Below are 18,421 nucleotides of genomic sequence, written 5' to 3' on the forward strand. Positions count from 1 at the left end.
TATATTTAATCTCTTAAATGGACATGAAACCCACATTCTTTCTTTCCTGATTCAGATAGAGCATATGATTGTAAACAACTTTCCAATTTACTTCTTTTATCTATTTTGTATTGTTCTCTTTGTATCATTTGTTGAAATAGATACCTAGGTAGGCTCAGGAGATGCTGATTGTTGGCATCACACATAACCTAAAAGTGTTCTCCTCAGAAAATGTTGCTACCATTTTTTTTTGGCATTATGAAGTAGCCGGGTGAGAATAGTGTGATATTTTCTAATATTATATCATTTTCTGCTATCCAAAGCACAAATGAATTGCATAATTTAACATAAATGACTGTAATGATAATTTGTACAATAAAATTGAACACTGCTTCATGTTATTGGCTCAGTTAACTCCCAGTAGTTCATTGCTGCTTGATCAATAAAGTATACCGAGAGTGAAACAAATTAGATAAGTAAATTTCAACTTTTTTAATCTGTTCTATCTGAATCATGTCCCTTTAAGGACACACTACGTATTTTTAAATTAACATGTACTGTCCCTTTAATACCACAAATGTAAGCCAGTTTGCAAGAGACAATATTGCTAAAATAAAATTTTCTCATGAATTACAGCATTTTATTTTTCCATCACTATTCTTTGACAAAGTATTGATAAATTCCAGTTAACATTTTGCAGTTTAAAGGTGCAGTCTACACCAGATTTTTTATTGTTTAAAAAGATAGATAATCCCTTTATTACCCATTCCCCAGTTTTGCATAACCAACACAGTTATAATAATATACTTTGAAATACGTGAACTAACACCCTCTAGTGGTGAAAAACTGTTAAAATGCATTCTGAAAAGAGGTGGCCTTCAAGATCTAAGAAATTAGCATATGAACCTCCTAGGTTAAGCTTTCAACTAAGAATACCAAGAGAACAAAGCAAAATTGGTGATAAAAGTAAATTGGAAAATTGTTTAAAATGACATGCTCTATCTGAATCATGAAAGTTTATTTTGGCCTAGACTTTCCCTTTAAAGATTTACCTGAGCCCCTTAATGTATTACAGTGTTCTCCACAGAATACACCACTCAACTGATTTTAATGACAACCCGGGCTAAAATGTAAGAGAATATTAAGCTAAAAATAGCTAATATTAGAATTTTGCAATGTTTATTGCACATATTTTAATTAAGTACATTTATGTTAAATTATGCAATTAATTTGTGTTTTGGATAGCAGAAACTGTTATAATATAATGTACACTGCCCTCACCTGGCTATTTCATATTGCCACCCGGTAGGCAACATTTTCTGTGGAGAACACTGTATTATCTAGTCTGTTCATTTAAACTGCCATATCTTCCTTTTCATCTGGCTTTGCATTTACATTTTATTACTATTTCTATAGTGCTGATCTCTCTCTTCTGTATTTACAACACACGTATGTTATCTACAGTTCTGTATTTACAAAGTATCTGTGTCATTATGATCTACAGACCCTGTAATTACAATGAACTAAAGGGACAAAGTCCAAATTAAACTTTCATGGTTCAGGTTAAACAACTTTCCAATTTACTTTTATCATCACATTTGCTTTATTCTCTTGTTATTCTTAGTTGAAAGCTAAACCTAGGTAGGCTCATATGCTAATTTCTAAGCCCTTGAAGGCTGACTATTATCTGAATGCATTTGAAAGCTAGAGGGCGTTTGTTCATGTGTGCCATATAGCTAACATTGTGCTGACTCCCATGGAGTTATTTAAGAGTCAGCACTAATTGGGTAAAATGCAAGTCTGTCAAAAGATCTGAGATAAAGAGGCAGTCTGCAGACACTTAGATACAAGGTAATCACAGAGGTAAAAAGTATATTAATATAACAGTGTTGGTTATGCAAAACTGGGGAATGGAACATAAAGGGATTATCTAACTTTTTAAACAATAACATTTTTGGTGTTTAAAGTAAAGGTCAAGTTTAACGAATTAGTGCCTGGTTTTTATTAATCCTATTAAAAACAAGGGCACTTTAATTCATCAAAATTGAAATTTCAAGCGTTTTTCTTCAAAAACTTACCTTTTAAGCCTGAGAGCCGCTGCAGCGCTTCCTCCGCCCATCGCAAGTCCTTTTCGCGGGTCCAAAATGACGAATCTGGCTTCATCCAATCACGGCGTTCCCTCAGGCCAAGAACGCCATAATTGGAGGAAGCCGGATTCGTCATTTCTGACGTAAGCAGAGGCTTCTGGCGGCCGGGGGAATCGATGGAGCAGCTTTCAGGATTAAAAGATACATTTTTGAAGAAAACGCTTGAAATGTCAATTTTCATGAAATAAAGTGCCCTTGTTTTTAATAGGATTATTAAAAACCGGGCACTAATTTGTCAAAATTGACCTTTACTTTAATGTCCCTTTAAAGGGACACTGAACCCAAATTTTTTCTTTCGTGATTCAGATAGCGCATGCAATTTTAAGCAACTTTCTAATTTACTCCTATTATCAATTTTAATTCGTTCTCTTGCTTTCTTTATTTGAAAAAGAAGGCATCTAAGCTATTTTTTTTGGTTCAGACCATGGAAAGCACTTGTTTATTGGTGGATGCATTTATCCACCAATCAGCAAGAACAACCCAGGCTGTTCACCAAAAATGGACCGGCATCTAAACTTACATTCTTGCATTTCAAATAAAGATACCAAGAAAATGAAGACAATTTGATAGTAGGAGTAAATTAGACAGTTGCTTAAAATTGCATGCTCTATCTGAATCCCAAAAGAAAAAAATTGGGCTCAGTGTCCCTTTAAGTGTAGCACGTTAGCTGCTAGACTATTTCTCTCATTTTATTTTTTAAAGGCATTTTAAGCTGAGAACTGAAGAAACCAGAGTAAAAAAACATTCAAATAAATACACTCACCGTTAGGATATCTAGCTTTCAGTCCAGTGAGACAGCCAGGGCACTACTTTGAAGATGATTGTTAAGGAATACATTTTGAGAACTTGGTCACAAGACATAACTCAGGCACATGATTATTGACAGCACTTGTTGTGGACTTCCCCATTTTTAAGTTATTTTCACTAGCACCCACAGAAAGCCGCTTCTGCTTTTAGTGACTCGGACAGTTAACCCCAAACCTGCCTGGATGCAAGGCTAGGTTTGCCAGCTACCCTCCACAAAAATAACGGACAACCTGTAGGTGACTGGGCCCGTGTGGTCAGTGGTGGCGTCACACAACATCCCCTCTACAAAGCTCTACTTCAACCCTTACCCTTAACCACACAAATCAATGACTGTACCTCTCTGGCTGCCAGTAACACACCTAAAAGTGATGTCTCCCATTTTGACTGCATAAATTAACAAACCAAGTATCGCAGCATTCCAATGAAGACTGCCAGAAAAGCATAAAATATCTTTTACCATATTTTGCTGCGTGTAACATCTTGAGTATTGCATGTGCAATGCAGCTTCTTTATTTGTAACGCAGAGAGCTATAGGAGGCATTTAAATATATAGCACTTCAAAGGGACATTAAACTACTGGGTACAACTACACTAGCATAGTTACTACTCACCATACTATTGCATTTCCTCCTGTACCTGCAGCTGTCTTTAAAGCCGTTCTCTTATTTTAACTTATGACATAATCTGCATTTTATTCCAGGCGTTGCCATCTTGTAGCTCACGTATTGTTGCATCAAGTGACAGAAGCAGGTCACGTTCACAGATCTGGTTTTGACAGCTGTACCTTGTACTTCAGTTTAGCTCACATAATAGAGAGCGCAAGTGTTACCTTTTTGCAGTTTAAAAGTCACATGACAAATATAAGCTCCAAGATGGCGGCGCTCAGTGTGAAGAAGCAGAGTTCCACTTACTAATACTTTTAAGTGGTTAAAATAAGATAATGACTTTGAAGAAAGTTGTAGGCAAAGTAGGAAAAACAATAACCTTGTGAAGAGTAACCATGCTACTGTCATTGTTCTCAGCAATTTAATATCCCTTTAACCCCTTCACCATTAGGACTTTCAGAGAAGAAATTGCCCAAAATACCAGAGACTTTTTTTTAGCATTTTTGCTGTCTCTTCATTTAAAAAGAAATAGAGCCTTGTTTTTTTATTTAATTTGCCTGTAAAAACTATCGCCTAGATTTAGAGTTCTGCGTTAGCCGTCCAAACCAGCGTTAGGGGGCCCGCTGGTATTTAGAGTCAGCCAGGAAAGGGTCTAACGCTCACTTTCCAGTCGCAACTTTTCAATACCGCAGATCCCCCTAAGCCAATTGCGTATCCTATCTTTTCAATGGGATCTTTCTAACGCTGGTATTTAGAGTCTTGGCTGAAGTGAGCGTTAGAAATCTAACGACAAGACTCCAGCCGCAGGAAAAAGCCAGGAGTTAAGAGCGTTCTGGGCTAACGCCGGTTCATAAAGCTCTTAACTACTGTGCTCTAAAGTACACTAACACCCATAAACTACCTATGTACCCCTAAACCGAGGCCCCCCCACATCGCCGTCACTCTATTAAATTTTTTTAACCCCTAATCTGCCGATCGCACACCGCCGCTACCTACATTATCCCTATGTACCCCTAATCTGCTGCCCCTAACATCGCCGACCCCTACATAATATTTATTACCCCCTAATCTGCCGCCCCCAACGTCGCCGCCACCTACCTACAATTATTAAGCTCTAATCTGCCGACCGGACCTCACCGCTACTCTAATAAATGTATTAACCCCTAAAGCTAAGTCTAACTCTAACCCTAACACCCCCCTAAGTTAAATTTAATTTTATTCTAACGAAATAAAATAAATCTTATTAAATAAATTATTCCTATTTAAAGCTAAATACTTACCTGTTAAATAAACCCTAATATAGCTACAATATAAATAATAATTATATTGTAGCTATTTTAGGATTTATATTTATTTTACAAGCAACTTTGTATTTATTTTAACCAGGTACAATAGCTATTAAATAGTTAATAACTATTTAATAGTTACCTAGTTAAAATAATTACCTGTAAAATAAATCCTAACCTAAGTTACAATTAAACCTAACACTACACTATCAATAAATTAATTAAATAAACTATCTACAATTAAATCAACTAAACTAAATTACAAAAAAAACAAACACTAAATTACAAAAAAAACAAAACACTAAATTACAAAAAATAAAAAAAGATTACAAGAATTTTAAACTAATTACACCTACTCTAAGCCCCCTAAAAAAATTACAAAGCCCCCCAAAATAAAAAAATGCTCTACCCTATTCTAAAATAAAAATTGTAAAGCTCTTTTACCTTACCAGCCCTTAACAGGGCCTTTTGCGGGGCATGCCCCAAAGAAAACAGCTCTTTTGCATTTAAATAAACATACAATACCCCCCCCAACATTACAACCCACCACCCACATACCCCTAATCTAACCCAAACACCCCTTAAAAAACCTAACACTAAGCCCCTGAAGATCTTCCTACCTTATCTTCACCACGCCGGGTATCACCGATCCGTCCAGAAGAGGCTCCGAAGTCTTCCTCCTATCCGGCAAGAAGAGGTCCAGAAGAGGGTCCAAAGTCTTCCTCCTATCCGGCAAGAAGAGGACATCCGGACCGGCAAACATCTTCATCCAAGCGGCATCTTCTATCTTCTTCCATCCGGCGCGGAGCAGGACCATCTTGAAGCAGCCGACGCGGATCCATCCTCTTCTTCCGGCGACTCCCGACGAATGAAGGTTCCTTTAAGGGACGTCATCCAAGATGGCGTCCCTCAAATTTCGATTGGCTGATAGGATTCTATCAGCCAATCGGAATTAAGGAAGGAAAAATCTGATTGGCTGATTGAATCAGCCAATCAGATTCAAGTTCAATCGGATTGGCTGATCCAATCAGCCAATCAGATTGAGCTTGCATTCTATTGGCTGTTCCGAGTAGGTGTAATTAGTTTAAAATTCTTGTAATCTTTTTTTTATTTTTTGTAATTTAGTGTTTGTTTGTTTTTTGTAATTTAGTGTTTGTTTGTTTTTGTAATTTAGTTTAGTTGATTTAATTGTAGATAATTGTAGATTATTTAATTAATTTATTGATAGTGTAGTGTTAGGTTTAATTGTAACTTAGGTTAGGATTTATTTTACAGGTAATTTTGTAATTATTTTAACTAGGTAACTATTAAATAGTTATTAACTATTTAATAGCTATTGTACCTGGTTAAAATAAATACAAAGTTGCCTGTAAAATAAATATAAATCCTAAAATAGTTACAATATAATTATTATTTATATTGTAGCTATATTAGGGTTTATTTAACAGGTAAGTATTTAGCTTTAAATAGGAATAATTTATTTAATAAGATTTATTTTATTTTGTTAGAATAAAATAAAATTTAACTTAGGGGGGTGTTAGGGTTAGAGTTAGACTTAGCTTTAGGGGTTAATACATTTATTAGAGTAGCGGTGAGGTCCGGTCGGCAGATTAGGGGTTAATAATTGTAGGTAGGTGGCGGCGACATTGGGGGCAGCAGATTAGGGGTTAATAAATATAATATAGGGGTCGGCGGTGTTAGGGGCAGCAGATTAGGGGTACATAGGGATAACGTAGGTTGCGGCAGTGTACGGAGCGGCAGATTAGGGGTTAAAATAAATATGCAGGGGTCAGCGATAGCGGGGGCGGCAGATTAGGGGTTAATAAGTGTAAGGCTAAGGGTGTTTAGACTCGGGGTACATGTTAGGGTGTTAGGTGCAGACTTAGGAAGTGTTTCCCCATAGGAAACAATGGGGCTGCGTTAGGAGCTGAACGCTGCTTTTTTGCAGGTGTTAAGTTTTTTTTCAGCTCAAACTGCCCCATTGTTTCCTATGGGGGAATCGTGCATGAGCACATTTTTGAAGCTGGCCGCGTCCGTAAGCACCGCTGGTATTTAGAGTTGCAGTGGCGGTAAATATGCCTGTACGCTCCCTTTTTGGAGCCTAACGCAGCTTTTCTGACAACTCTAAATACCAGCGGGGGAAAAAAGCATGCGTAGCTAACGCACCCCTTTGGCCGCAGAACTCTAAATCTAGCCGTATGTAAATGTTCTAAGTAGACAACCCAAAGTATTGCATAAACAAAAAAATAAAATAAAAAGAGAGAAGCACTCAACCTGGGAACAAACAACAGCATAATAGCTTGTTCTATGGCTAGTTACCACCCAAGAAGCAGCCTCTTTTTGCTCAACATGTGCCTTTCACAGAGAAGAACTTTCCTGAAGCATATCAGTCTGATCCTGACTTAACAGTACAGTCCAACCCCGAAATACCAGGTAATTCCTCTCTGAACGAGAGAAACCACAAAACCCCAGACGTACGTTTTGGCCTATTGTGGGCCTCGTCAGTGAGGTGCAGCCATATCCCTCTAAGCACACTGAGCAACGGGTCCACGTCTGAATTCCCGCATCACACTTAGGGAGACTTTCCTAAGAGTCATAATTTGCATAAATAAAAAGAGAGAAGCGCTCAACCTGAGAACGAACAATAGCATAATAGCTTGTTCTATGGCTAGTTACCACCCAAGAAGCAGCCTCTTTTTGCTCAACATGTGGTATTTCGGGGCTGGACTATACTGTTAAGTTAGGATCAGACAGATATGCTACAGGAAAGTTCTTCTCTGTGAAAGGCACATATTGAGCAAAAAGAGTCTGCTTCTTGGGTGGTAACTAGCCATAGAACAAGCTATTATGCTATTGTTCGTTCCCAGGTTGAGTGCTTTTCTCTTTTTATTTATGCAAAATTATGACTCTAAGGGAAGTCTCCCTAAGTGTGATGCAGGAATCCAGACGTGGACCCGTTGCTCAGTGTGCCTAGAGGGATATGGCTGCACCTCACTGCACTCAACTCATTGTTGTTGTTTTTAAAGATAGACAATCCATTTATTACCCATTCTCCAGTTTTGCATAACCAGCACTGTTATATTAATATACTTTTTACTTCTGTGATTACCTTGTACCTAAGAATCTTCTGCCAGCCTTCTGATCACATGACATTTTATTTATTATCTATTGACTTTCATTTCAGCCAATTAGGGCAGTGTCTGCCACAATCCACAGGCGTGATAACAATGTTATCTATATGGTTTACATGAACTAGCTCTCCCCTGTTATGAAAATAAAAAAGCATGTGATAAGAGGTGGCCTTCAAGGGCTTAGAAATTATCATATGAGCCTTCCTAGTTTTAGCTTTCAACTAAGAACCAAGAGAACAAAGCAAAACTGGTGATAAAAGTAAATTGGAAAGTTGTTTAAAATTACACGCCCTATTTGAAACATGAAAGGTTTTTTTGGACTTGACTGTCCCTTTAAAACAAAAGTTTCCAATTTACTTTTATTATCAAATTTGCTTTGTTCCCATGATATTCTGTGTTAAACACTACTACATGGCAGTAAATAGTGCTGCCATCTAGTGCTCTTGCGAATAGATAACATTCTTACAAAACTGTTGCCATATAGTTCTTCACAAATGGGCCGGTTCCTAAGCTTAAAGGACCAGTCAATGCAGTAGATTTGCATAATCAACAAATGCATGATAAGAAGACAATGCAATAGCACTTAGTCTGAACTTCAAATGAGTAGAAGATTTTTGTTAAATAAATTGCAAAGTTATGTCTATTTCCACTCCCCCTGTATCATGTGACAGCCATCAGCCAATCACAAATGCATATACGTATATGATGTGAATTCTTGCACATGCTCAGTAGGAGTTTGTGACTCAAAATGTGTAAATATAAAAATACTGTGCACATTTTGTTAATGGAAGTAAATTGGAAAGTTGTTTAAAATTGCATGCTGTATCTGAATCTTAAAGATTAATTTTGACTTGAGTGTCCCTTTAAAGCCCTGCTTTTCAAAAAATGATACCATGAGAATGAAGAAAAATTGAAGCAAATTAGAAAGTTGTTTAAAATCACATGCTCTATCAATCATGAAAGAAAAAATTCTGGTTTTATATCCCTTTAAATGCAAATAATTGTCTATATTTATTTAAAACAAAAAATATCAGCTTTCTAATTACAATACTGTAGTATCTTTCTGAGGGTACTATGTATACAAAAGAATTACATAAAACTTTTAGGTTGCATGTATAAGCTGTATTATGTCATGTAAATATTGACTGAATTAGCGCTGAGGAATCTGTTGGCGCTCTACCAATAACTGATAATAAATTACATAAGATATTGTTATTTACAATTGGTCCCATTCCCTCTGCAAATTGTCCCATTTTACAGATGCAAATATTCCAAAATCCAAACCTTTTCCAGTCCCAAGAAATGTGTATAAACGGTTTTCTACCTGTATATATAGGGTTGCCAGCTGTGCGCTATAAAAATACCGGACAACCTATAGGTGACTGGACACGTGTTCTAGCTGGGTTCACACAATGTCCCCACAAAAGCTCAACCTTAGGCCCCACCCTTGATCCCATCACATATATTTTTCACAACTAAGCAGTCATTTTATCCCCTTAGTTGCCAGTAACACATGTACGTAGTAGTGATGTGACCCCTTTGGCTACCAGAAGTAAACACTCAGCAATGATTGAACAAACCCATGTTTGCCTAAAACACATATAATAGAAAATACACAGTGTAACTTCTTTTTGAACCATATTTCTAATTCATAAAGGCCTAGAAGGCCCTTTACATTTAGCTGACAGGGGTCTTTAAGTGTCCAGTATTTTAGTACAGATTGTACTGGACAGCCTGCTAAAATACCGGACACCCTATTTGTATGGTTCAGATCAGCTATAATTAATATAAATTGATACGGACATAAAGGCTTCTAAATGTGGGGACTCTACTATTAAGTAATGACAGACCTAGCACCTGTAGTTTCTTAGCTACACTGCACAATTACATATACTAATTAGTATGGCTGGTAACCCCAGAGGTAATCACATGACATGATCCTGAGGCTCAGCCATAGCTCTGTAGATATTACCAGACCAAAGCAGTTCATGTCATTTTAATAATCTATTCCCAACATAGAAGCACTGGAAACTCAGGATTTATAATAGGAGTTTTGTTAGAACTTAAAGGGACTGTAAACACCTTGTAATTAGGAGACATTTCTGTTACTGTCCTATAGAATAACATATCAGCCAAGTGTAAACATTTGTTTAACAAAATAAAATCCTGTTTACTGCAATTGGTTTTCAATAGAAAAACTACACCCAATACTCACCTTATTTGGAGGAGCCAAATAAGTTTGAGTCGGCAGACAACAAGGCTAAACATTGCCATTAAGTTAGTATAAAGTGATTTTTTTTGCAGTTGTTATCTATTAAAGCCAATTAGGAAAATATTTGTTGCAGAGTAAGCTCTGAAAAGTCAGCAGGATGCAGTTCCAACTCAATGTAAAATTTTCAGAGCTAATTACATGAAAAGGGGCAAAATAAATAATGAGTATATTCCAAAGTTGTTTTGTTATGCATAATTAAATATCTTATGTTAAAGCTACACTAATAACAGACTAAACTGACAGTCATGGTATAATGTGATGCATGGTTGTCATGGTAACAGTCTTAGGGCAGTGGCTTATGTGATGCAGCAGTTATGTCACAAAACCAACTGACAACACAATGCAACCACTCTCATAACTGCTGCTCACTTTACTAGAGTTGCCAGACTGATCCTGCTGAGCTTCAGTATTGACTGGGCTAAACTTTACAACTACAGCTCTGTATATGTGCTGGTGAGAAGAACATTGACTACCTCCAACACAATGCAAATGGCATCCGGTGGGAGCTGCAGGTATGAACACCAATTACTACAGGTAGTGTTGCCATGATCACCCCAACTCAGTAACTAAATAATACTAAGTCATCTTTTTATACACTGTAAAATAATACTGTACAGATAAATTACAGAAGTAATAGATTAAACTTTGTAGCTTCCTATGGGCACCAGTACTCTGAGACAAAACATAGCATACAAACCTTACATAATAATAATTAATATTATCTTCACACCTTTATTTAACAATAAATATAATTTATTAAATATAATATAATAAATATAATATTTAGAAATATATTTTTTAAACATATTATAGCATTATAAGTATTATAGCCAAAACTGTAGGACACACCAATGCCTTTCTGTGCTTCCTCTACATATCTTTATAAGACTTGCAGCTGGCAGTAAAGGCTTTAAACCAGCTTTAAGGATGGTAAGAATTACTGCATCATTAGTCTGCAAATGCTCTAAAGCAAGGACTTCTAGTAAAGGCCTAGAATATAAACCCCAGTGCATGGGTCTGCAATTTATACGCTGCACACTCACTGGTGCTGGGACCCTCATTAAACACTGTACTGTAAGGTGCTGCATCTGATGCAGCTGTTTTTTTCTGCTTGAGGATGAAGAAAAGGCAACTGGGGATCTGAAATAAATTCAGATCAAACTGATGCGCATCTGGCCAGCAGTATTCGCGCTGATGTCAGATGTCCTCACGCTGCAAACCAACTGGTGCTGGGAACCTAATGACACACTGTACTGTAAGGTGCAGCATCTGATGCAGCTGTTTGTTCTGCTTGACCCGGATGAAGAAAAGACAACTGGCGATCTGAAATAAATTCAGATCAGACTGACGCGCATCTGGCCAGCAGTATACGCGCTGATGGCAGATTTCCTTCAAGGATTTTTATATTACTAAACTGTAAGTATCTAAGGTAAGATTTTCTAAGATTAACAAGTTTGTAAGCTCTTTGAGCAAGACATCCCATTACCACATTAGATTGTAAATACAGATCCTGCTCCAAGAGCCTACAGACATGTGCAGTGAGGTCAGATCATTTCTCACATTTCTGTCACGCTTTTTCTTTACTTTCCCATTTCATAGAAATCGTTAGCTTTAATTTGGTTCTGTATGTTTAAAGCTTTCTGTACTTTTCAAGGCTTATTGATATACAATATACAAATCATCTCTGTGACACTAGAACTTGAGTCATAACACCAACAATAAAGCATAATTACACTTACACTGCTATAACTTTAATAAACTGATATTAAATCATATTGAATGGCTTAAATTCATTCTTACTGCACATATCTGTCTAATGTAATAATGTTAAGGATTTTGGTGAAGAGAATACAATGATATGATTAATATGTTTGCACTTATATCCTCAATGCAATGCCTTGACATAGGGACACTAATAAGCACCTTGCAGCTGGTTTACAATTTTATCTGAGAACTGCAGCAACCTGGAACAAGGACTACTATATCTGTGAAACTAAACTTGAATGTCTACAGTCAACATGGGACAAGTACTACTGTTGGATTTTTGAAGCAGAGAGTCCTAGTGAAGCACACAATTTGATAGGTCATGGGATGGTCCTGTATTTTATACCTCAGATTAGAAATTGAAAAAAAAAACTGCATTATAAGGTACAGTGTGTCATGCACCTATGTTCTTGCACTGGATGAAAAATCCTTACAAGATGTGCATAGACTGATTCATATCTGGCAAGCAGTATAACGAAGACTGGAATACTCTATGGCAGTGGCAGGAAGATTGAAGATTTCAGAGGGACTAGTGTTATGTCACATGCTGAGTGCAGTCTTACATCAGGGATTTCTTTTATTTCTCTACACTGTAAGTACCCAGAGGTAAGTTCTCCTTAAATACAAGAATGTAAGCTCTTTGAGCAAAGCACTGAAACACTAGATTGTAAGCTCCTTGGAACAGGGTCTGCACTTACACCCATGGAAATCCTTTAGAGCAGGGACTCCCATTGTACCAAATAAATGTATTGTTGTTAAAAGAGTGAGATAAACCCTCCATTTAATTAGTTCAGCAAGGAATAAATATACAATGCATATAATATACAAATAATCCTACAGAGTATTACTAATTCAAAATGCATTTTAATATGGCACCCCTTATCCTTCTGTCAGTTTAAGCCAGTAGTATAGCAAACTGTGAAATACATGAGGCTTAAATAACACAGCATCAACCATAGGCAGCCTGTTTCGCTACTTTGGGACTCTTTCTCACTCAAGTCATTATGGTTGATGCTGATGTCCTCGAGCATTCCACCCTTTGCTACAGGGCTGCCCATTATATTGAAATGGATTTTGAATTGTAAGTGTTGCAATTTTGCACAGATAAGTACATTTATTTTTTGCTAGGATTAATACAATGGAGGAATGAGCCCCAAATGGGCCAAACAGGCTGTCTATGGTTGGTGCTGCTGTTCTGCTCAAGCATTAATTTCACGCTTTGAAAGTGTGGTTACGAAAATTAATGTAATCATCAGCAAAACTGGCATATAGCCGTAAACCTAAAATCAATGCTTTAGTCCAATAACATAGCACCTACATCATACTGAAGAGCCCCAATGAGGGCGAAACAACCTGCTTATAGTGAAGAAACACTTTGAAGTATTACAATATATTATTCCCCTGCAAGACACCACTCTTTTTGTACTGGGTTTGTATGTAAGCAGAACTATTACAGAATAATAAGGCTTCCATATATCATAAGATTCCAAATTTTGCCTGATTGCCAAGTGCCCTTGACATAGTAAAAGTGTTCCTACCTAAAACTATTAAATGGACAGATGTTCTGCACATATCTGCAATAAATATGTTTGTATATTTAAATATGAGGACACAAAGAATATATCTTAATCATAACAGCAACTGGATCACCCAAATCACCCATCAGCAACTGGATCACCCTGGATCACCCGAAAACCTCTAGCACTTATGTCCATGCTTAATTCTGTGCAGGCCTCCATTTACGAAGTTGCCTACAAGCTCATCATACTGTAACACACCTAGTAAAGAAGGCTTATTTACAGTATACTGAGAACTTGAAAAACAGCCCTATTAAAACTTAGAAATCAGCTATTTAGATATTTTAAATTGCTCTTTTATCTGGTGTCAGATCAAAGTAATTGCCAAAGAAAGAGGATAACTACATTATTTGTTTACAAACTGAATAATAAAGTATGCATTTTTGCACAAGTCTAGTAAATTCTTTGCCTTGATAAAAAAATATAATGTTCTAATTCTTGAGAGCATTTATTGTTAAATGTTTGCAGTACACTACAGGTTACATCGTATGGGACCTACTAAAGGGATATAAACCCCATTTTTGTTCTTTCCGGATTCAGATAAAATATTACAGGCAATTTTAAATGATTTTCCAATTTACTCCTATTATCAAATGTGCTTAATTCCCTTGATATACGTTGCTGAATTTACAAAACACATCAACATTTAAAAGTACAGTTACACTCATAATAACACTATCTGATACAAAAATATTAAATAAAAATATTGCATTAAAACGTTAGAAGGGCTCAAAGATATGAGGTCTCAGGTGTTATATATAAAACAAAAAGACTGCAAAGAGCTTTAACATAGAGATACTGTACATTCATACACATGGGTAAATATGTATATGTATGTATATGTGTGTACATATGTATTTATATTTGTATATACGTATTTACAGAATATAAACACTTAAATACATATGCATACATATTTTGTATTCGCAACTTCTCAAAGTCTATTTTTTACTGTGACGTTATGAACATGAGAGAGCAAACTTTTTACTTTGAACTCGTAATATGAGCCTGAAACTCTGAGAGCAAAAAATAATTAAGCAGTCATTTTATCCCCTTGGTTGCCAGTAACACATGTGCAGAGCAGTGATGTAACCCCCTTGGATGCTAGAGGTAACCAACCCAGCAATGATTGACCACCCTCATGGTTGCCTGTAACACATATAATAGAAAATGCACAGTGTAACTTCTTTCTGAGCCATATTTCTAATGCATAAAGGCCTAGAAGGTCCTTTACATTTAGCTGACAGGGGTCTTTAAAAATACTGGACATTTAAGTGTCCAGTATTTTTGTACAGATTTTACTGGACAGCCTGTTAAAATACTGGACTGTCCGGTTGAATACTGGACACTTGGCAACCCTATGTATATATTAAGTTCTTGGTTTTAATACCCTTAACCCAGTGGGTGCTGAACTATGCATTGCAGCTAAAGGATTAAGGAATTTTATATTTACAAAATAGTAAATAAAAAAACAAAGAAACAAAACGGGACATGAAACCCATATTTTTTTTCATGTTTCAGATATAACATACATTTTTAAACATTCCAATTTACTTCTATTATCTAATTTGCTTTATTCTCTTGGTATCCTTTGTTGAAGCAGTAATGTGCTACTGGGCATTAGCTTAAATCCAATTAAAAGAGGCATATCTGTCCAGCTACCAATCACCAGCTTTTGAGCCTACCTAGGTATACTTTTCAACAAAGAATACGAGAACAAAACAAATTACGCTATATAACAAAATAAATTTGAAAAGTTATTTAAAATTGCATGCTTATTCTGAACCACAAAAGAAAAAAAAATTGGTTTCATTTCCTTTTAATGGCAGAATTTGTGTCTTGAACACATTTTATTTGTCAACTATTTTTATTAAAAAATAAGAGGTAAGAAAGACAGTTTTTTTAAAGTGAATGTAAAATAAAAAATAAGAGGTAAGAAAGACAGTTTTTTTAAAGTGAATGTAAATTTTGATGCTAAAGTGCACGTTTTTTAAAAATTCGATTAAAAACAGGGGCACTTTAATTCATCAAAATTTACATTTCACTCCTGTTGTGAAAAAAAAACTTACCTTTTAATCTTCACAGCAGCTCCAGCTTCCTCCACCCGTCGCAAAGCCTCTTCCTGGGTCTAAAATGAGGAATCCGGCTTCCTCCAATCACGGCATTGAATCAGACACTGATTCCCCCGGGGGGAAGCTGTGATTGGAGGATGAACCATTCATCATTTCTGACATAAGAAATGGCTGGAGGAAGCTGGAGCTGCTGTGAAGATAAAAAGGTAAGTTTTTTTTCTCAACAGGAGTGAAATGTAAATTTTGATGAATTAAAGTGCCCCTGTTTTTAATCGAATTTTTAAAAACCGGGCACTTTACCATCAAAATTGATATTCACTTTAAATACCAATTGGTATCGAATGACTGGCAACATAAGTGTGTGCCAAGGGTAACAGATAAGTACAAAAAAAAACACATGCATATTATTCTACTGTTGTTTTCGTAAATGTAAAAAACAAATACAAATACATAAACTACAAAGAATATACACAGTCCACAATATTATAACACGACTTGGCAACCATTTAAGTAATGGAAACAGCAATTTCTAGACTTTTTCTATACTATACTTTTTTCTTTTTCATTTTTTTGAGCGTGGAGGTTTGGAAAGAAATGGTATTTTGGTCTGCAAAACAAAATATCAGCAAATTGAATTGCTGTATCTAAACATTTTTACATATACAATTGTCCTGCTTTTTGGTAGCTCTGTAATACGGATAGGTGCAAGGGTACGAGTGCAGACGAAGCAAGGGGTTCAAAGGCTTCAGTAAAGCACCAGAGATTAAAGGGACAGGGAACCCATAAAAATTGCGACTCGGATAGAACATACAATTTTAAAAACAAGTTTCAAATGTACTTTTATTATCACATTTTCAACAATGGATACCAAGAGAACAAAGCACATTTGAAAATAGAAGAGATTTTAAAAGTGTCTTAAAATGACATTCTCTGATTCTTGTAGGTTTCATTTTGATTTTCCTAACCCTTTAAAAGCAGAAAAAAGAAAAACCCTCGTCTATTGCATCCTGCCTCTCTACGGTAACAAAACACTTTTGAAAGGGCGTGTTAGGTGAAAATGAGCTTACTCTGCTGTGCAGTCAAGCAGCACTCAGGGAAGACAGAGCACGCACAATACAGCACAACATTTCACATGCACAAACCAGGTCCTACACGCAGATAGGGTAGTGTGTGATACATTTGTATATAGCGCCGTTAAAGTGGTACAAGTTCATTTATTCATTTCTATAGTCATATGAAATATTAGTTCTCAAAAGAACTAGAAAAACCGATGGTGCATATCCTTTTTATTTGGTTAAAGGGACACGAAACACAAATTTTTATTTCATGATTTAGATAGAGAATACAATTTTAATAAAGTTTCAATTTACTTCTACTATCCAATTTGCTTTGTTCTGATGTTATTCTTTGTTGAAGAGATCTCTAGGTAGTTAGCGTGCACATGCTTGAAACACTACATGACAGGAAATAGTGCTGTCATCTAGTGCTCTTGGTAATGTATAACATTGGTGCAAAACTGCTACCATATAGTACTACAGACATGCACATGCATGCGCCTGAACTTACCTTCCTGCTTATCAACAAAGGATAACGAGAAACAAAGCAGATTTGATAATTAAAGTAAATTGGAAAGTTGTTTAAAATTGTATGTTCTATCTGAATCATGAAATAAAATAGTGGTGTTTTATGTCCCTTTAAGAGGCATTATTATTTGCTTTTTCATATAATATACATAATGTTATATTGTTACTATCATATTATTACATTTACAGAATTCCCTTATTGGCTGCCATTAACACACAGGTCTAAATGTTACCCCCTGCTGCTGTCGGTAACACACATAAAGCTCTGAATGTAACCCTATTTGCTGATAGTAACACACATATCTGTGCTAGTAAGCTACATATTAGTGTTTTAACAACCTTTATGTTATTTTACACAAATTAGCTGCGAAGAACTTACACATTTAAATCGTTTATTCCTTTTGTGCCATTATTATTTTTTGAAGGTAGTGATGGCAATACTCATGCATCACTACCGTCTTCGTACTGCCCAGTGTGCACGCTCTGCCTACGTTCTCTCCTTTACAAATAGAGCAGTGAGCTAAGATGGCTGCCGCACTGCACAGGGCCAGTAATGATAACAAGCAGGACAACTTCTATGTGGTGTCAAGTAGGGATGGGCGAATGTTTTACAACATCAAAAACTTTATTTAATTTTAACACATTTGTTCGTTGGTTTCAAAATTTTAAATGTTTGTACAACATTCGTTTAATGTAATAGTATTTCGAATGCTATCTTTAACTGTAATATTCTATTTAAATTTCAAATTATGCAATATTCAAATTTATATCTTTGTAATAGTATTTTGAATGCTCTCTTGAAATGTAATATAATTATATGCAAGATTCAAAATAGAAACATTCTAATTGATATATGTGTATCAATTTACTAAATTCCCTACCACATGAACTATTGAACTTCTGAATAGTATTTGTTAAATCGAATGTTACATTTGACATTTTGAATGTTGATATTCAATCTAATTATGAACATTTGAAAACTAAAGTAACATTCGAAAACCGGGAAGAACATTTGATTATCAAATTTTAATGGATTTTCATTCTTAAAGTGAATGTAATTTTTTTTTGTAATACCTCTTGCCTACTTATTCACAATCTACTATTTAGTGAAACCGCAATAATATTTTTTCAAATAAAATATTTTTAGTTATTTTATCTAATTCAACGTATCTCCGTTATAATGTTCAACTCCTCCCAA

At 35.8% G+C, this 18,421-nt stretch overlaps 1 protein-coding gene across 2 annotated transcripts in view; it reads right to left on the reverse strand.

Moving 5' to 3' along the window:
• The window catches only part of DNASE2 (deoxyribonuclease 2, lysosomal), a 195,601-nt gene that overhangs the window by 143,348 nt on the left and 33,832 nt on the right, over positions 1–18,421 (reverse strand). Inside the window, exon 1 of one of the 2 annotated variants that reach the window (XM_053717848.1) lies at positions 2,890–3,004. The exons of the other annotated variant lie outside the window; for it this stretch is intronic. The gene's annotated coding sequence lies outside the window, so the exon portion shown is untranslated. Of the gene's footprint in view, positions 1–2,889; positions 3,005–18,421 lie in introns of those variants that run through there. 2 annotated transcript variants of the gene reach the window in all.

This window comes from Bombina bombina, chromosome 6 (genome assembly GCF_027579735.1).
Source record: "Bombina bombina isolate aBomBom1 chromosome 6, aBomBom1.pri, whole genome shotgun sequence".
Classification (NCBI taxonomy): Eukaryota; Metazoa; Chordata; class Amphibia; order Anura; family Bombinatoridae; genus Bombina; species Bombina bombina.